General features: G+C 31.4%; 1 protein-coding gene across 1 annotated transcript in view; it reads left to right on the top strand.

The window, feature by feature from the left end:
- Nucleotides 1-449: 449 nt before the first annotated feature.
- The window catches only part of LOC120420975 (lachesin-like), a 129287-nt gene continuing 115023 nt past the window's right edge, over nucleotides 450-14713 (top strand). The window contains exons 1-2 of the mRNA XM_039584108.2: nucleotides 450-490; nucleotides 2380-2483. The gene's annotated coding sequence lies outside the window, so the exon portion shown is untranslated. The remainder of the gene's footprint in view (nucleotides 491-2379; nucleotides 2484-14713) is intronic.

Genomic DNA, 14713 nt, shown 5'->3' with positions numbered 1-14713 from the left:
AACATAAAGCTCGACTTTTATTGGATTGCCTGGGGCCACTTTTTTCTCTTTCTTTTCTGACTGGAAGCTTTGCAAACGATTTCAGGGGAAATCATTGAAATAAAATCATAATTTATCATTGCCAATTATTGGCAGCTTATGTTGCTGAGATTTGAAAAAAAGATTCTCAAGGATACTTTTTTAGAGCATTTAACAAAATGTTATGTTCTAACGTTGACACCATTTTACCTGTACTACTGCAAGTCACTGAAAATTTCCCAAACTCAAATAAATCACTCACCTCGAACCCATTTTTCAAGCATCCCCAAACTCAATACCGACACCCAAAAAGAAGCCACATCTGCATACATATTTCACCTGTAAAAATCCCAACTTTTCAAATTAATTCACCTAATATATCTCTCCCCGCACTCATGTTTCATTTTTCTCTTTCATCTAATTTCAGCCAAACAGACACGTGCCCACGAAAGCGTCCCGGACTTCGACAACGGTAACGTACCTTGCGTTCAGGATCTACCCATATGCGATACTACACACGAGTTATTTTTCCTTTTTTTCCTGATTCTGAAAATGAAGATAAACACATTTCACACCTGTGTGCGCTTCAAGGGGATTTTTAGAGGGTGCGCGTGTTTTCACTTTTTTTTTTGCAGTATTCGCTACACTGCACTGATTTTCAGGGAAAGCTTTTTCAAACGGTGTGGAAAATTTTGTGTTGGCTTAATTATGGTTCGTTGAAGTACCATACAAATCTGAGCAGCATTTTGGTGAAGGATTTTTTAGAAATAATTTTTTAGAAATTGAGTTTTTCAAGGCGTTCCAAACAAATAATTTATGAAATTCAAAAAAATTTAACAATTTGACAATTTAACAATTTGACAATTTGATTTCAAATTGTCTTATTGTTAAATTGTCAAATTGTCAAATTGTCAAATTGTCAAATTGTCAAATTGTCAAATTGTCAAATTGTCAAATTGTCAAATTGTAAAATTGTAAAATTGTAAAATTGTAAAATTGTCAAATTGTCAATTTGTCAAATTGTCAAATTGTCAAATTGTCAAATTGTCAAATTGTCAAATTGTCAAATTGTCAAATTGTCAAATTGTCAAATTGTCAAATTGTCAAATTGTCAAACTGTCAAATTTTCAAATTGTCAAATTGTCAAATTGTCAAATTGTCAAATTGTCAAATTGTCAAATTGTCAAATTGTCAAATTGTCAAATTGTCAAATTGTCAAATTGTCAAATTGTCAAATTGTCAAATTGTCAAATTGTCAAATTGTCAAATTGTCAAATTGTCAAATTGTCAAATTGTCAAATTGTCAAATTGTCAAATTGTCAAATTGTCAAATTGTCAAATTGTCAAATTGTCAAATTGTCAAATTGTCAAATTGTCAAATTGTCAGATTGTCAGATTGTCAAATTGTCAAATTGTCAAATTGTCAAATTGTCAAATTGTCAAATTGTCAAATTGTCAAATTGTCAAATTGTCAAATTGTCAAATTGTCAAATTGTCAAATTGTCAAATTGTCAAATTGTCAAATTGTCAAATTGTCAAATTGTCAAATTGTCAAATTGTCAAATTGTCAAATTGTCAAATTGTCAAATTGTCAAATTGTCAAATTGTCAAAATTGGAAAATTGGAAAATTGGAAAATTGGAAAATTGGAAAATTGGAAAATTGGAAAATTGGAAAATTGGAAAATTGGAAAATTGGAAAATTGGAAAATTGGAAAATTGGAAAATTGGAAAATTGGAAAATTGGAAAATTGGAAAATTGGAAAATTGGAAAATTGGAAAATTGGAAAATTGGAAAATTGGAAAATTGGAAAATTGGAAAATTGGAAAATTGGAAAATTGGAAAATTGGAAAATTGGAAAATTGGAAAATTGGAAAATTGGAAAATTGGAAATTTGGAAATTTGGAAATTTGGAAATTTGGAAATTTGGAAATTTGGAAATTTGGAAATTTGGAAATTTGGAAATTTGGAAATTTGGAAATTTGGAAATTTGGAAATTTGGAAATTTGGAAATTTGGAAATTTGGAAATTTGGAAATTTGGAAATTTGGAAATTGGAAAATTGAAGATTTTTATATTTGAAAGTTTAATAATTTGACAGTGATAAAATTTAATAACACTGCACATTTTTTAAACAAATTCTACCTAAGTTTGTCAGAATTGTGTAGTGTTATTAATTTTTATTTATTGAAATAAATTTCAAAATAAATAATTCAATAATTCTTGTGATTTGAAATGAAGATTTTTAAGACGATGGTTCTCTTTATTTGAGTAAATTTAAAAAAGTGTCAACCTTTTTCGAAAATTGTCTACTTGCTTTATTTTTAACCCCTTTCTCTCCACTTTTTTTTTTAAATTCACAGAAGCCAACTTCCCCCGGTTCGCGGAACCCATCCCCAACATCACGGTCACAATCGGGCGGGACGCACTGCTGGCGTGCGTCGTCGAGAACCTCAAAGGATACAAGGTATGTTATGTAACGTCAGGCTCACTGATTTTAGTAGCAATGATACGGTTGACGGATTTTTCTGTTGGGAAGCATGTTTTGTGTGCAATTTTGGGAAAAAGAAGGATCTAATATAGCATTTCAAAGGGGAGCTTACTCTGTTTTGCGTACCAAATAAAATCCTGAAATCTCTTGTACCAATCGGATTAGTTGAAAATTTCTGAATGGGGAAAGCTTTTGTAGTGATGTTCTACAACATCATCGTGACTACATATCAAATTCTCCAGAATGTGAATCATCATCAGCTTTGCTGAACTTAATGGTTGCATTCAGAACAAAGAATGAACCCAAAACTTATTTGTAGAGTTTGATGGAGAGAAAAAAAATCAGTTCAGTTAATCAGTGAAGATTTCAACTCCAACTATTTTTTTTTTAATTTATATGATATTTATTGACCAAATTGTTTGTTTGAAATTTCTCCTAGATTAAACCCAACTTTAAACAAAGCTTCCCGCCACGAAAAAGTCCAATGATCTCGTCCAAAACCACACACACGGGCCGGAAAAAGTTCTCCTCCCGCACGTGGCCAGGCGGATGGTAATCGTTTGCGGTTCGGGAAATGATATCCATGATATCCACTTTGCGGTTTTAAAGTTGTACCATCTTGCGGATAGCCAGCCAAAGCTAGCTAGCCGCCAGCTGGCAGCTGCTGCCGATGCTTATGCTTATGATTTTGGGGGAGGTGTGTGTGTGAGAAAGATATAGTTTTGTGGGTATAAACCGCACACTAATTTTGCCAAAACCACACCTATACAGACTTTTCATATACACATGAGGTAGAAAGATTCCGTTTTCATTTTGCTAGAAATTATAAGCCGTTATAAGTTTTGATAATTTTATTTTTTTTTTAATATCGCCAAACCACTCAAATTTTCAAAGCCAAAATTTACCTTTTCCCATTGGCAGAAACTCACATGAAGCCAGCAAAGCTTCAAAACTTCACCATTTTTGGAAAATCCATTTTCCTCTAAAGTTTGCGACCAGGATCACTGTGGCATTTTATTTATTTTTTAATCACAAAAAAAGACTTATTGAGCAATTCCAGCTCAAATCAGGAATTTTTCTGGTACTTTTGTACCCGACCCTCTCCGATTTCAATGAAACTTTGTAGACATGTTATCCTAGACCTATATAAGCCATTTTTGTGTATATGGAGCCAATAGTACTCGAAAATAACATTTGAGAAGGGCGTAAGCTATTTAAATATTTTTGTATTTTGGAATTTAAAAATTACTGTATCTCGAAGCCGTTGCGTCGTATCAAAAAGTGGTCAAAGACAAACTTGTAGGAAATTGGACGAGCTTTCTGAAAAAAATACACTGAAACAAAAATACATGCCACTTCTATGAGATTTTTTGGTTTTTAAGTCTAAAACTTAAATTTAAAGGTGATGTCACGATTTTTTTTCGTTCAAAATTTTTGAGGAAATAGCCTAAGATGTCACCAAAAGACTGACGAAAAATGCAGGATGGTATGTCTCTCCTAAAAAGCTCGTCCAATTTCCCATAAGTTTGTCTTCGACAGCTTTTTGATTGACTCGTTTTGATATTTACGTAAGCAAATTTACTATCTTGGTTTCTACCACACTGAAAAAAATATTCTATTTTCAGTTATTAGCAATGTAATTAAGCTTATATCTGTAAGCCCTAACATCCAATTGAAATGCTGTCAAAGGCAAACTTATGGGAAATTGGACGAGTTTTCCGGTAAAAATATTTGCGAGACTGAAAAACCAAGTCTGTCATATAGAAATTGCCAAAAACCGCCAAAAAACCCATTATTTCAACATTTTTATTTTTAAAACCGCTGTATCTTCCCAAGGATTGGACATAGGATAATGGTCAATATGGAGACTTTTATGTAAAATTGTCTGGGGAATCGATTCCCACTACCGGTTTTTGAAAATTTCGACGTTTAGACCACTTTTCAAAAAAACAGTTGTAGTAAATGATTTTTCTATTTTTTTAGGAGAGACATACCATCCTGCATTTTTCGTCAGTCTTTTGGTGACATCTTAGGCTATTTCCTCAAAAATTTTGAACGAAAAAAAATCGTGACATCACCTTTAAATTTAAGTTTTAGACTTAAAAATCAAAAAATCTCATAGAAGTGGCGTGTATTTTTGTTTCAGTGTATTTTTTTTCAGAAAGCTCGTCCAATTTCCTACAAGTTTGTCTTTGACCACTTTTTGATACGACGCATCGGCTTCGAGATACAGTAATTTTTAAATTTTTCAATTTTCAATTCGGTTTTATTGGTGAATAATCAAGATACAATGAGTTATTTTGAAGTGCATAACAGAGTTTTGGAGTTCCTTACAGCTGTGTGTTGCATCATAATCCATTTAGGAACAATTATTTCTTTAACTAAGCACTAGCAAGAGTATACTATACATTAAATTACTATACAGTAATTTTAAATTCCAAAATACAAAAATATTTAAATAGCTTACGACCTTCTCAAATGTTATTTTCGAGTTCTATTGGCTCCATATACACAAAAATGGCTTAAATAGGTCTAGGATAACATGTCTACAAAGTTTCATTGAAATCGGCGAGGGTCGGGTACAAAAGTACCAGAAAAATTCCTGATTTGAGCTGGAATTGCTCTATTTTCAAAACTAAGGTTGATCCATGCATTTTTCAACATTTCTTGATATCCTCCACAAAATTAACCTCACTGCGAAATCGTGGTGTCATCACTTCCTCCATCAACATGGGGGAAATACATATCACTTCTCGTCCTCAAAACCCACTTCGAAAAGCCACAGTTTGACACAAAACAACGGCAAGAAGTTGGCCTCCCAGAAAGTCAAGAAATGGCCTCCGTTATCCGGCGAAGGATTTCCAACTGATTTCGTGCAAATCCCTGCTCCGATTTTCGATTGGCTTCTCTCGACTGCTCAACTTGTCAGTGTCGTCGGTGGATATAAGTTAAACGACGAGGTTGAACTCCTTCATTGAGATGTTGTCGTCACACATACTGATGGACACACATACACATATCCTAACTAACCCCTTCACTTTCTGACTGCTGCTGCTGATGATGATGATGTGGGTTGGATTTAATATCGATAAAGTATAATTTTATTATTGATTTAAAATCAATTTAACGAGCATCACTGAGCTCAGCGATACACACTCAGAGACACACATACAGAGCGACGAGAAGTGAAAGATAAAGTTGACTTGACGTCAACGCACACACCCCCTCACAAATACGTAGATATCTCTCTCACACGAAAAGTTTTGGTGGCGCGGATGCTGGAAAAGGCAATAAAACGTTTCGTTCGCCGAGAGGATCATCGGGGATTCTGAGGGCAACTTTGGCAGGGTAGGATCTGTGCAAGTGGCAGGTGGTCGACGAGCATCAGCGGTAGCATTTCGAACGTGATACTACTCGGCAAGCATGTTGTCGAAAATTGAGGGCAAGATTATGGATTTTCCATGTGTGTGTGTGTGCGCGAAAAGATGTGCGACGAGCAGTCACTGATTGAATTGTGAACGGGGAAGATTTATTTATGAAATATTAGCTTGTGTTATATACGATTTGAAAGATTATGTCGAACCTTTCATCGAAACTTTTTCTTAAAAAAAACATTGCAGGAAATATTACTTCCGTTAAGGTGTTTAAAAGTCATCCATACAGTGTGCATGAGCAAATTTGTTGGAAATATAATTTTCGAATATTGGTTTCAATGAAACTTTGTGTGCGCTCTTCTAAGACTAACAAAGACGTTTTGCATCAACAAGTCTTCAAAAATGTGAACTCTGTTCATACCAATATGGAACCGATAATAAAGTAATTATGTATTTAGCTAAGTTCCTTACAAAAATCTTGGTAGCACAAAAAAAAAACATTTTCAAAAGTGCTTAATTTTGGACATGTTTTAGACGACAAAGAGTGCCAAATTTTAAAAAGACAAAATAATTTACCAATTTTTCAAAAAAAAAAAAAATATATTTTCTATACTGTAAAAAAGAAGTTGAAAAATATGTAAATTAATAAAAGTTTTAAATGATTTCGAATATTTAGTGTAATTTTTCCAACAATATTAAATGATAAATTATCGTCGATAATATAAGCACCTGACGATAATGATAATGATTATCGTCGGGACGATAACGATCATCTATCAGTATCGTTTTTTAGATGTATCTATCAGCGAAAATCTTATCAACGAAAATGGAAAAAAAATATTTTTTTGAATTTTTCTTAAGTTGACCTAATCCAACCATATCATGATAAATTTTCAATACCTCACTATTATTTTTTGAAAATGTCCTATAAACAAAGCGATATCCATAGTTCACAGGAACTTTTGAAAAAAAGTCAGGATATTAATTGAAAATGTAGTAAATTTTTAAGTATAAATACAAAACAAAAATACTGTATATTTTGAACATACTCTAAGTATCATAATATGCAATATGGCTAGCATAGAATGCAAAATTTTGTAGATTTTTTTCACTTTTAGTAGACTTGTTTTTCTTAAGTACTCAACTTTCAAAATTACCATTTTCCTAGAAAATACCTAAATCTACATAATTTCCTGTATAGGTATCAAACTAAACATTTTTTTACCTTTAAAAGCACTCGAGTTTTCACAAAATACAGTTTTTTCTAAAATATTAAAACTATTATAATTAGCAATGTGGGCATCAAACGAGATGAAATTTTGCATATATTTTCACTATATTAGAGCTTTATTTGTGATAAACTGAAATATTCACATAAAACATTATTTATTATCGAAAATACTTACAAATTCATAATTTGCAGTATGGGATTTGAACAAAGTCAAATTTTGTTTGCATTTTCGCTTTTTTTTGTTTTATGCTTAAATGTTCACAAAATACTGTAAACACTATTTTTATATAATTTGTAATATGGTTATGAAATAAAGCGAAATTTTGTTTGTATTTTGCGTTTATTAATAATTTTTGTAGAATATTAACATTTCACAAAGTACCATGTTTTGCAGACACATTTTTTGGCCAAATTTCTGATTTTTTTAGAAATGGATATTTTGTGACTATTTCAGTATTTTAAAGGCAATACTCTTAAAAAAGATAAAATTCAAACAAAAGAAACAAATAAGTTTGACGCGTACTGTTGAAAAAAATACAGCTAAAAATGTAAAAATGCATAAGAAAATTATGAAAAAACAAATATATTCTTAAAAATACGAGAATATTAACACTGGAACGCCCAACGCATGTCCAACTTACACGGACGCCCAAGCCTCCCAAAAAAGTTGGAACGGTAACTTCAACTCGCTGGTTCTCGGGCACAACTCAACCAATCAAGATGATTCTTCTTTCCAGTGATTTGTTAGGATGTCTAGATGATTCTAGAACTTTGCAGAACTTAATTCGATTAAATCTGTAATTTTTGCGATCAAAAACATCGTTCCAACTTTTTCAAAAAAACTGCCTCCGCGGAATTTTTGGTGAATTTTTTTTTTACACGCGAAAAAAAAAGTTGGAACGATGTTTTTGATCGCAAAAATTACAGATTTAATCGAATTAAGTTCTGCAAAGTTCTAGAATCATCTAGACATCCTAACAAATCACTGGAAAGAAGAATCATCTTGATTGGTTGAGTTGTGCCCGAGAACCAGCGAGTTGAAGTTACTGTTCCAACTTTTTTGGAGCCTTGGGCGTTGGAATGTTAAACGAGTTTAAAAATATGAGAATTTTACAAAAAAAGGTCTAATAAATTGAAAAAGAACACACAATTCGTTTTTTCTTGAGATAATGTATTTGTGTGAAAATTTGAGCTATTTACAAAAATAAACTAAAAATGTATACAAAACCCATGTTGCGCAATTTGAAAATTTTCAAACTACCGTTGACGTTATCAAGCCTCGATATTTTTATTGCTAACAAGGTTGGTAATTTTATTTGGTTTAAAATTCAGTTGATAAACAAATAAAAATTATGTTTAGAATTAGTAAATTTTCAGCGGAACAAATCTATAAAAAATATAAAAATATTTAAATAGTCAACTTATCCATTAAAATACTTATAATTATTTAATGTTATTCGACCTCTAGGACTTTTAAAAAATTCATGCAGTCACCGTTTATATAAAATATAAAAAAAGAACGGTTTACATCGTATGGACCAAACAATGTATTGTAAAACGTTTGTTAAACTAATTGTTATTGCAATGTAGAAAATAATCATTGGAAATATTTTTCCACATAACAATTGATACTTTTAGAAAATCATTCCTATTTTACTAAGTTTTGAAATTTTATTCAACTTTTCTCGTTAAAAAATCGTTAAAATTGAAAAATCGACTAACTTTTTAGACATTTCAAAATTCAATGAAAATTTTTGATCCTTGATAAAAAAAAAAACGATTTATGGTAGGGAAACTATACCCTTTCTCAGCTTTTTCTTTTATCGGCCTATCAGCACTTTAATCATGAAATACAGCTTTCATAAAGTGTTTTTGACTGTTCCAAAGTAATAAATAGCTTCATTGGTAAAACATCTGAAAATGTTGATTTAATAGCGGAAAACAGCAAAAGTGAAGAGAATTGGTCGAACGGCTTAGAGTGATTAAAATGGGTATTTTCCCCAAGATTCTATACCATTCTGTACCTATTTAACCTGTATTTTTAATTTTGCAAAATATCTGACATTTTTAAATGTCATCCTAGATATTAATGTTGTTGGTTTCGTGTAAGGCACCCTGAAGAAATCATGGAAAAATCCTTGAATTATTTCATTTTTATATGTTCAACAAAAAAATACTTCAAAGCAGTTTCAATTAACATTTTTTTAAGGCCATTGCAACCTTTTCCCCTTACTTCTGTTTTTTTTATTAAATTTTGATTACGATTCTGAAATTAAAAAATATATGAGCAAGCATGGCAGTGATTGTTCTACTTATATTATATAAAACTATCCAACAACGTCCCAAAGTCACTTCCATTCCAAACCCACCGACTGAATCCTAATCACTACGTTTGATAGGCACAAATTTCACGACCCATTTCCCGTTTTCAACCCTCCGTTAAATTTTCAAACTTCAAATGCACAGCTTCCCACATATGACGGTGCTGCTGCTTCTCTAAAAGTCGAAGGAAATTGATCCACTTGGCTTTTGGGGAGGGGAAAACCTACGCTCACAGCTGGATCAAACTCCAAGTGGCAGCTGTCAGTCGGGACTTTGGAAAATTTTTATCGTCCCTTATTTTGGGAAAGTCAAACCCCCTTTACTGTGCTATGCGATTTTGGTGACAGTAAGTTGGGTTAGTTTTGGAGTTGTCTTGGTTTTTTTTTTTTAAATAAGTTGTGGTTATTTTTGAAGGTTTTTTGTCAAGAAGTTCCTGCAATTCTGATATCTTCCAAGAAAGACACAAAGAATTCACGGTTGAAAAATCTCAACAAGAAAAAAAAATGTCCAGGAAAGAAATTCCAATCACGTTCCCGCTCAGGATCGCTCGGCTTAAATTTCTTTCCTCGAAAACCTGCAACGACCCTTGTTTGTGTGACTGACATGTGGAGGTGGATGTGGCTGTGTGTGAACGGAAAAGTCGTCGCCACATCGTCTTTGTCCGGAATTTTCTCGAGCATCGAACGGAAGGAATTTTCACGAGGTGGAATTTCCCGACACGATATGAAGCTGTTTTTGCCCAGAAAGGTGAGAATTTGGTGCGAAAAAGTGATGAGGGTGGGGAAATACCTGTGGGAGCATAAAGACTGAAACATGAGCACACGTATCAAAGTGCAATATCAATCACAGGAATGATTGAGGAGAATGTCTGGAAATTTTCTGAATGTTTTGATCGATCACTTATTGAAAATTGAACAATTTCTGACATTGTTGAGATTTTTTGTTAAAGGTCATCTCAAGACAGCAGCAAATTTAAACTATTCCAGAAAACAATTTCCATCTGTTTGATTTGTGATCACCACCCTCAGCAAATGTAATCAAAACCACACCTTACCTCACAGTGCTTCAATCTCGAGATAATGAATGAATCCATCATAATAACAAGGCGCTCACAAGTTGTGCAGCACGTTCTGTAAGTGCAACCCTTCAACCCATTTCCAATTACCGGTCTGCAATCGAATGCCGACAAGTGCTCCACTCGGAATGCCATTTGCGTAACCAATATGCTAAAGTGAAATCAATATCCTTGGACCAACCGTCCCACTTCCTCTTGCCCCACATACTTCCTTAATAATGCCATTCAACAAAATAATCAAATGTCGTGCTGCGAGCGAGCTGCCACAGAGGCAGTGACCCTTTGAACCCCAACCCTCGTTGTTGGTGGCATCTCCCGAGAGAAGAGCAGTCCCACCGGAAACCAACAAATCGATTGTGGGTGGATGTGGGAACGGAGAGGATCCTTCCTTTAACGATGAGGATGCTCAGTTTACTCTATTATGGGGAGCTCTTCGCACTCTAGAGCACTCATTTGCGATTCATCGCTGTTTGTACACATGCTGGGGTGGCACGGAGGTGTTAGTTTTCGGGATTTGCTTGCAAAAATAATTGAGAAAATCATAGACTAAGTACAAATATCCACATCATGAAAATGCCCATGACATAAAAAAGACTCTATTGCATTTTTTTCAAGCATTTTATTTATTTTTTCTTTGAAACTGTGAGGGCGTTTGCATACTGACAAAACTCGAACGAGCTGCGGATGTTGTACTTACTGGTCATGGCATTTTGTAGAATTCTGCAGAGGTACTTTGTTTTTTTATAAACCTAAAAATTATTTGCAACAGCCTCAAAAAAATTAACCATAGGCCAAGGTGTAACAGAACAAACCATTAATATTTTGTTTTGTTATTTTGATTTTTGTCTATCGTTCTTAATGATTCTATTTCCGTCAGAATGGACATTTACCCTCAAAAAACCATTTCTCAGACATGTTTTAAACATGCTTTGCTACAAAAATGTTATCAATTTCAACATGAAATATTAAATGCATAGAGATTCACCTTTCTATTTTATATGATTAAAAGATGTGATAATGTGAAGTTACAATGTTTTTTTTTGTTTCTTTTTTTTAAGATTAGGCCGTTGCAAATATTTTTCAAAGATCATGGTTTTTTCAAAAAACTTCAAAATTTCAAAGGAAATAGAAGTCTAACCAACTGAAAACAATAAGAAATGCTTTTTCCTGCATTTAAAATCATATCTAGCATATCTGGGATCGATCAAAAATATTTTTGATTTTTTGTGAAAATCCACTGTACAGCACCGCAAAAAGTTTTTTTCGACGAAAAAAAAAAATCTCTTCAATACTTGCATATTTGAAAACTAATGATTGCAAAACAACTGAGCCGGTGTAAAAAATGTTTCATTCAAATGTTGAGACCATGGGTTGTAATTTAAATTTTTATATTTTGTATTTCTTTGCCCCCTCCCCCCCCCCCCTCGACACCGACCAGATTCGAGGGACATAAACTTCAAAAAATATTTGCAACGGCCTTAATATATTCTCATAAAATTTTAAAACTGTAAAACAATTATAATAAACAAAAAAAAAAAAACGTTGATAAACCAGAGACAAAAAAAAATCAAATAATCAAAAAAGCACTTAACAAACAACCTTAAAACCAAAAAAGAACATAAAATCATAGACTAGAAAAATAAACAAAGAAACAAAAACAAACGTTTGCAAAAAAGCGGAAAACCAAAAATAAAATAAAGGATCAGTAAACCTAACAAAAAACAAAAACAAAAAAAAATCCGCAAACTTAAAATTTAAGTTAAACATAAAAAAGGATGTAGTCAAAAAAAACTATAAAAACAAATAAATAAATAAAAAACAAAAAAAAAACGAATCTTAAAACATCATCAAACCAAAAGTCGTAGAAAATTTCCAACAACCCAAAAAACAAAAAATAATTCGAAAACTAAAAACCAAATCAACAAAACGCAATAAACTAAGATATAAACAAATAAAAAAACAAGCTACAAAAACCAAAAAGACAATGAAACTAAAGAAAAAATAATCGAAACCCAAAAAAAAAACTAGAAAAAACACATTAACAAATAATTCAACAACACTGAATTATCGAAAAAAAAAACAAATAAAGAAACTAAAAGTAACAAGAAACCAAAACAAAACACAAATTCAAAAATCCCAAAAGAACAAAAAAAGGCAAAAGCTAGAAAAAAACAAAAGTTCAGAAAATCAAACAAGCAAAAACAAACATCAAAATAATTTAAAAAAAAAATAAAAAAGTTAATTATTTAAGAATAATAAAAAATTAAAAAACAAAAAAAAAATATCAAAAAACCAAAACAAAACAGGAAATCCAACATTAAAAAAACAGATAAACTAGAGATACAAAAAAACAAGAAAACAAGTATCCAAAATAATAAAAAGGAGATTCAAAAAATCCCAAAAACCATATCAATAAATAGATTAAAAAAAAAGAAATGCAAAAACATAAAAAAACAAAGTGTAAAAAAACAAAAAATAAAAAACTAAATAACTTTAAGAACCAAAATTAACAAACAATAGAACATAAAACAATTAAGCTGAAAAACAAAATAAAACCAAAATCCAAAATTACCAAGAAATCAGAGGATTAAAACAACTAAAATTATCTAAATATCAAAAAATCAATGAAATAAAAAAAAACAAAAAAAAAACAGAAAACTAGAAAATTAAAACACCAAACAAACAAAGAACCAACGAACAAAATTTTGATAACATAAAATACAACCAAAAAATCATAAAACAAAAAAGCTACACAAAGCACGATGAAGCTAAACAAAAACTAAAACATTAAATATCTCAGAAAACGAAAAAAAACTAGTAAAACAAAAAATACAGTACAACATTGAACAAACAATAAATCAAAGAACCAGCAAACAAAAACTAGTCAACTTAAAAAAAAACAGCAATGAACCCAAAAAACCAGAACAGGCAGAAAAACGAGCAATAAAGCTAAAACAAAAATCCAAAAACCTTAAGTATCCAATAAAAATAAACAAAGTCCAGAAAACCAAAAAACATAAAACGACATTCAACGAACAAAGAATCAAAGAATCAAAAAACATAAAAATAAAAAAAAATAAGATCAACAAATCTGAAAACCAGAGAAACAGAAAACCAAAAATTAAAATTCTAAACAAACAGAGAACCAAAAACCCTAAAAAAAGAGCAAGAAAAATCAAAAAAGCTAAACCAAAACCTAAAATATCGAAGAACCCCGAAAAAACTGAAACATTAAACAAACAAAAAACTAGCAAACAAAAAGGTGTAAAAAAAACAAAAACATAAAATATCCAAGAAAACTTTTAAAAAACTCCGAAGTATAAAAATAAAAACAAGCAATGAAATAAAAACAGGAAAACAAAAAATAGAAACCAATAATATTTAAGACACCGAACAAAACAAAAATAATAAAATAATAAAATAAAATTTAAAAACATTCAAAATTTATATGCGCATGCTTACTTCAACACACACAAAAATCAGAAGGACAGAATTTATTGTTTTATACTTTTACTCAATTTAAAAATGTCTCTAAGAAGTAAGCACATTTTTCATATCTCCTTGAAAAATAGCAATTTATGGTTCAGAATAAACTTGGTAACTAATTTTATGTTTCATCAACGTGGCTTAAATTAATGAAGTCTTCGAGTTGAACATTGAAAAATAAGAAATAAAAGAAGAAGAAAATATTACCCTTAAACGCTCAAAAGTTGTCCCAATATACCTTAAAAGTAATTTGTAATCCAAAAATGTAATCCAAGATGGGTTTCAATAAGGTGGCTTTTAAGATTTTACAATATTCAATCAGCGATTTAACACGTAATTGACGATCAAAATTTGACTTATATGGGGTCACAGAACTTGATTTTGTTGAAAAAATAAGAAAATATATAACAAACTTTCATTTCACAATTCGATTATTCGAAGTTCCTAAGAAATATTTGGATAGCCAAAACTTTGGATAATCGAGTCTGAACTGTAATCATGGAATTAAAAAAATAGACTGTGATGAATGATAAAAACCAAAAATAAAAATAAATAAACCGTGAATGACGTGCAATTAGATTTTTCCAACATGTTCTAAGTTTTTCAATGAACTGAGAAATCTCAGAAAAAAATGTTAGTCGGTGATAATATTAAAAAAAAATTATTGTAAGCCCACCGTGCCTGATCCGTTAGAGCCATTGTTTGCCAACGTCCTGTC

This window comes from Culex pipiens, chromosome 2, assembly GCF_016801865.2.
Source record: "Culex pipiens pallens isolate TS chromosome 2, TS_CPP_V2, whole genome shotgun sequence".
Lineage (NCBI taxonomy): Eukaryota > Metazoa > Arthropoda > Insecta > Diptera > Culicidae > Culex > Culex pipiens.
Note: the sequence above shows the minus strand (reverse complement) of the source record. Positions and strands in the feature narration are given on the sequence as shown.